Source organism: Cebus imitator, unplaced genomic scaffold (genome assembly GCF_001604975.1).
Source record: "Cebus imitator isolate Cc_AM_T3 unplaced genomic scaffold, Cebus_imitator-1.0 Scaffold282, whole genome shotgun sequence".
NCBI lineage: Eukaryota > Metazoa > Chordata > Mammalia > Primates > Cebidae > Cebus > Cebus imitator.
Genome location: NW_016107597.1, coordinates 2,584,058 through 2,590,886, shown reverse-complemented (window position 1 = coordinate 2,590,886; position 6,829 = coordinate 2,584,058). Strand labels below are relative to the sequence as shown.

Below are 6,829 nucleotides of genomic sequence, written 5' to 3'. Positions count from 1 at the left end.
ACAAAGTAAGATGAAGACCTCAAAAGTGTGGTGTCATAGGAAACTAAGAGTATTTCAAAGAAGGAGCTGTCATGCCAAATGTTACATGGAGGTCTGATAATAGAGTGGTGTAGTGGACTATTTATGAGTCCTGGTTCTAGAATTTGGCTTCTGTATCAACTGTACTCACTAGTCACGGGACCTTAAGAAAATAATTTATCCTCATTGTACCTCAGATTCTATATTTGTAAAATTAGACGAGAATATGACTTACTCCACAGGCTTCTTGGAGAAATTAAATACAACACTTACAAAGGTCAGGGCAGTGAGTCATACCTGATGTCAGAAGGCCACAGAGTCCTTTGCCCTTTGCAGATGGAAGAGTAAGATAGCCACCCAAGAAAACACAATGAAAGACACTGATCTCAAGAGACTATTGTATAATCATCTTTTATGCATATTTTCAATTAGCCTAATCATCTTCATTCCATCATTCTTTTTGGAGAACTTCTCAGTATTGGAAGCACACTTAATATGGTTGTACATCTGTTATGATTTTCTAACTGCTGTATTATATTTAGTAACAAAACCAAATGCATCCTCTAAAAGAAGTTTGTCATCACCCAAGGTGACCAGATTTTTGGAATGCTGTATCTAATTTCTTATGTCTTGTTTCATGTAATTCATGTAATTTTTGTTCTATATGGAGCACCACCATTAGAGTTGAAGATGGAAAGATTTTTATTTGTGGTTATTTTGTCTGCTTTTACTACTCTACCAAGTTTATTTTGCTTAGGACCAAATCTCAAAGCGTGGATAAGAGTTTGCACTGAAAAGGGAGTTATATTCACTTGGGAGAGCGTCCAGATCACTACAATTTATAGTTTTTTTGGAAGATATCTTGGAGTACTTTCTATACCACAGGATTGGAAAAGACCATGGCAGACAAGGAAACTAACACCTAGAGGATATGTAACATCCTCAAGGTCACTGAGCTTGTACATATAGCCCATCTTCGCCTGTATGCTTGGAGCAAACTTTGGCAACATGGCTGGCCTTGTTATTTCACCACTCTGGATACACTGGAGTAAAAAACAACTTATGTATAAGAATTAATTGGAACAAAGGTAGAAGATATTTCTTTGTGCAGATACCATAAAGACTATGGAGAAATATATATAGTCAAAGCCAAGTAGTTCCACTTATAGCATTTTTTAAATGTTATAATTGAAAAAAATAACTTAAAGATGTATTTACAACATAATATAATTGTAGCTTTTTAAACTATGAAACCCATTAAGAAATTGTACTTTCTTGTTTAAATAAAGTATCAATAATAGGAAAAAAATGCAACACCTAAATTGTATAGAATAATACCTGGTAAACACTATGCAATCAATAAACATTAGCTATTAACATCACAAAAAGTATTTTAAAAAATTGTCAATATGGAGACAGAGACATAATAAAAGCAAGCTTAGCAGAAGAGTAGAGGCAGAGAGCGCAGGTCGGAGTGAGTTAAAGGGTAATTATTGATAAAAGTGTTCCCATATCTTTTGAACAGATTCAGTGACAAGAAGACACTCATTGCAACCAGAAGCCACAGTTCAATTGTATATACTTATACATGTAGCAACAGCCTGGTCCCCATGCTTATCATCCCATTGATGACTACAGTTGGATTTTCAGTTTTTCGCTGGTCTTCTCAAATCTAATTGTGAGAGGGTTCCTCTCTGCTGAGCCAGAATCTGTCTTCCAAGGCCTTCAGTTCAGCTGCATTCTGTCATCTGGGGCCAAAGCACTATATTGTTCTAAACAATAATTAACTTGTTTCTTGAACATCCCTCTTTCAGTCAATTATTTATATAAACTGTAGACCTCCTTCAAGTCATCTAGTTTGAGAGTTCACAAAACTGGCCATCAGAATCCCTTGGGAATAAAAACATAGATTCTGGATCTCAGACTTATCAATCTAGGATCTCCAAGGGGTAGAGCCAAAAATCTGTAAGTTGAATGTTTATTTGGCAAATTTGATGTACAGGCAAGTAAAGGAACCACTACCCTAGTGTGTATGTGACAAAAACATCTTCAATGATCCTTTTTTTGCAGAGATTCCAAAGTTACCAAATGTCACTTTTAACTGGCATCGTTACTTTAATAATTCATTTCACAATTGCAAACATAGTACACTTTCAGAGCTAACTACTCCCAGTTATTTAACAGTTAAGTGCAATGCACAAGTTTTTGGCATTTAGATGTCATGTAGCTGAGTGTGCCCCCTTGGCTTCAAAACTTTTCCAGTTACTGCATTTTTCTGCCAGATGGAACCTTCGTTTGGTTGGTATTGCAAAGTGTACAAGTAGTGTCCACTGTGCTTTGGAAATGTATATGATACTTTTTGTGAAATAGTTTTCACCCACTCCCACCATCACCAACTGAGAGTTCTTACGCTGCTCTTTGAATCAGCTGCCCTCAGCTCTTTCTTGCCAAAAGCAAGGGGTGGTAGAAGTTAGGCAGTTAGCTGAAAACCAAAGACCAGGTGGAATTCACACTTCGAAATTGGCTTAATGCATCTGTTTAGATAAGCAGAGAACTGCTGTGGTACCCCAGTCCTGTTGTTGCTGCTCTGGATATTTTCTCCATGGGTATTCTGACAGCTTGGACATGATCCCTGGCACCACAAAACAAGACTGGAAGCAAAAGGAAACCAACTCATTTTTCCTCATATTGTGACTGGTTTTTCCTTTTACTTATGATTGAACTCTATTGTCACTGGCATTTGCATTTTTACTGCACCTTACCAAAACCAGCTAAGATCCAAATCGTTTCTGTGTTTTCACACTCTCCTATTTTGCAGAAAATAGCCTTTCCACTTAGCTACTGTTGCTTTGGCTCCAATATTTGCTTGTATGTTGCATCTTCAATACATTCATTTTATAAGACAGCATCTAGAAATCAGTCTTTTCAGTATCCTCTCACTGGACCAATATTCACATCTGCAACCTCATACATGGCTCTAGAAAACTTCTGGAGATGATCCAAAACCTGTCAGACTTTATCAGCAAGAAGGCGCCTTATGTATTGGAGCAAATAAAATTAGCATACCACAACAGCCCTCAGGTAAAGCACTTGTTAATACTGCCCAAATTAGTGCCTCTTTACAACTCTCAGCCTCTGGGAAAGGTTAACCTTTAATTTACTACCCTTGAAATGATTTGTTTTTTATCTTTGCCTTGATATAATTTTAATTTTCAAGTGCTTGTCTTGGCTCAATCACTAACTACAAATGCCTCTGTTTTCATTTGTGCTTTCTACAGAATTTGTAGAAATTTCTGATGTCTCCTTTAAGTTGCTCCAGATTGTGTTTTATTCCAAAATGTCTTATTTTTGCTCCAAAATCTTCATTCTCAGGCTTTAGCTTTTGTACTTTCCCAGCAAACTCTTTCTCTCACAGCTGGAGCCATTCAGGGTAGAATTTTTGGTGTCCCCCAAGCAGTTGGCACCATCTTTGACACATGGTAGGTGTTCAACAAATGTTTGTTTGTTCATTCATTCAACAAAGTTTTGTTGAGCTTCAGCTACCTCGAGGCACTGTTTTAGGTTTTAGGGTTTCAACAGTGAATAAAACAAAGCTCCTGCTCTTATAAAGCTTACATTGTGGTGAAAGAGATAGCCAATAAAGAAACTGGAAAATACATGTTTCAAATATTTAGCTTTCATTGATAAAGCTATAAAGTACTTCTGCTTGAAAACATTTTTTCTAATGTCTGTGTGCTTTTGTAACTGTAAAAAATGTGAGGATTTTTNAGATATTAAAAATAAAACAGGATAAAGGGGATAGTGAATGCCAGGGTCCAAGATTGGCTATTTTAGATAGAATGGTTTAGGGACTCCCTTACTAATGAGGTGACATCGGCCAACCTAAAGGAAGTCAGAGGGTGAACTTTGGAAATTTCTAGGCAAAAGTGTCTCAGGTAGAGAAAAAAGTAAATGTCAAGGTCTTGAGGAAGGAGCATGTTTAGAGAATGAATGAATGGATAGATGAATGGATAATTGGATATTTGATACAGAATAAATTAAAGAATAGAGACTGTGGGGGACAAACCCCAAGGTGATCCCAACGTTTACACCTTGTTTGATCTTTTCCCTTTGAGTGTTGGCAGAACCTATTACTTGCTTCTAACATATAAGGTATGGTGGAGTTAATGGGATGTCCCTCCCATGATTATGTTATATACATAGCTCTATCTCGCTACCATCCTCTAGGGAGACTCTCCTCCTGGCCTTGGAGAAGCAAGCTACTGTGATGTAAACTGTCTGTGAAGAGAGACATGTGACAGGGAACTGCAGGTGACCTCTACGAGCTGAGGGTCATGGTACCACAACAAGGAACCACATTATTTGAACAACCATATCGGTAAGGAAGAAGACCCCAAGCTTGTTGACACCTTGATTCCAGCTTTACAAGACTCTGAGCAGAGAACCCAGTTAAGTTGTGACCAGACTCCTGACTCATGGCAATTGTGAGATAATAAATGTGTGTTGTTCTGAGCCACTAAGTTCATAGTGATCTTTTACACAGTATAGAAAATAGACACACAGCTAACACATCTGAGCTAAGTAGCAGGTATAAAACCTCGTGTTAATCATCTTACTCATTGTCTACCTCAAACTTCAGAGTAACTTATGTGTTACGTAGTTATTTTTTTGTCTTCCCTCTTTCTCTACACCTAGACTTACTTTACCTTCACGTCCAGGCTCAGCTTCAGATCAATACCTAGAACACATTTTACCTTGGGTACTATTTCAGTTGCATTTTATTGCACAACAAACCATATAACTTAGTAGTTTGAAAGAGCAGTATGTTATTGGCTTTCATTTCTAGATCCACCTAGGCAATTTTCATGTGGTTTCAGTTATATGTTGACTGAAGCCGGAGTCATCTAAAGGTTTAACTTAGATGTCCAAGACAGCCCACTCAACTGCAGTTGACGCTGGCTATCAGCAGGTAACTCAGCTGGAAGAGTAAATTGGAGCAGCTACATGTGAACTTACCCATCTCTCTTAAGTTTATTGTGACATGATGGATGTGTTCTGAGATGGAGCATCCCAAGAACATTGATTAAAGGATGAATTTGTAACTGTCCATACCACATCTGCTATATTTTATATCGGTTTTGAAGGAGTGAAGAAATAGACTCCACCTCATTAGTGGCAAAGTCACATTGCAGCAGACTATATGGAATAGGAGATAATGTTGGAGCCATCTTTAAAAAATACCCTTGGTCACTGTAAGGACTGAAGGAAACCAAGGGCAATTCTATGCTTACCAATGAATTGCAATTGAAATCAAAGATCCTTGAGTTCAATTCATGCTGCTATTCTTTACTAGCTATGTGATTATAGTTATTTAACTCCTGGAGCCCAATCTCTTCATCTCTTAAATTAGACAATAACACTTACCTCACTAGTAGTTGTAAGCATTAAAGGAAAAAAAATATTTAAAAGACAGAGCAGAGTGCTAGACACCTGGTACATTAGTGTGTTTTCACACTGCTATAAAGAACTACCTGAGAGTGGGTAACTTCTAAAGAAAAGAGGTTTAATTAACTCACAGTTCCACATGGCTGGAGAGGCCTCAGGAAACTTACAATCATGGCTGAAGGCGAAAGGGAAACAAGGCACGTCTTACATGGTGGCAGGAGGAGGGAGGGTTACTGTCACACATTTTAAAACCATCAACTCTCGTGAGAACCCACTGTCACCACCCCCATGTAATTCAGTCTTGGTTTTACTCCTGATTATCATAACTAAAAGCTTTCTTTACTTTCAGGCTATCTCATATTCTTCCGGTAGAAATTAAATTACATTATGAGTTTCTGAACCAATAACCTTCCCTGTGCCATAACACTGTAGGCATGACTTTCTGCCTGTTTATGCCTGCCCATCTTCCCAGAGATTATAATCTTAGTCTGAACTCCAGCCAAAAGATTGGAGTGCTATTTTTTACTAGTGGATTGCTTTGGTAGGGTCACCTACATACTTCTGTAGATTTCTGCATTCTCCACTGTAGTTTTTGTGTGTGATTTTCCACTACAGTTTTTGCTTCATCCCTCAGGACACCCCCACAAGTTTGAATTCTACGGTCTGGAGGCCCACTGTCCAGCTTCAAGTCTGGGCTTGGTTTTGCAGCTTGCATGTAGCAACTCCTATAAAGTAATCCAGTTTTAGATCCAGAATTATTTTCATTTGTCTCATCCTGCTGGAGGTAGTGGTAGTATGATAGGTTTGCTAAGGACTAATATATGGTTTTCAGGATTTTAATTCTTCATATGCAGATGCTGTTTAGCATTTTACTCAGTTCCTTTATTTTTTTCCATACCCATCAACTCCTTCTTGCTTGCTCTCTTGCTCTCTCACTGTCCCCTTCTCTCCCTTTCTTTCCAGCCCCCACCATGACCCACAACCACACGTCCTCTGCAGGAACTCTTAGAGTCCATTTCCTAAACCTATAATGACCAGTCAGTTAGGTATCCCAGAATGTTTGACCCCCATCTCCATCAAAATGTATCACTGTATCTTCTCTCATAGTTACACATAGGGATTACTGGGCTTTCATTTAGTCTTGATAAGGTGAGCATAGAGCAAGAATTCATCCTCATTTAATGGCCATTTAGTTCCATGAGGACAGACACAGCGCTTTATTCACAATGACTTTCTTAGAGGAGTGTTTTTCACTTTAGCATCATAGGAAAAGACAATGCTCTAGCAAGTGTGGAAGGTTGATTTATTGCAGATTTAATGTGAAGGGGTGACCTACAGAGGCGCAGCATAGTGTTCCTGCTGCTGG

At 38.3% G+C, this 6,829-nt stretch overlaps 1 pseudogene; it reads left to right on the top strand.

Moving 5' to 3' along the window:
• Positions 1–388: 388 nt before the first annotated feature.
• On the top strand, positions 389–1,095 carry LOC108284733 (annotated as a pseudogene).
• Positions 1,096–6,829: the final 5,734 nt, after the last annotated feature.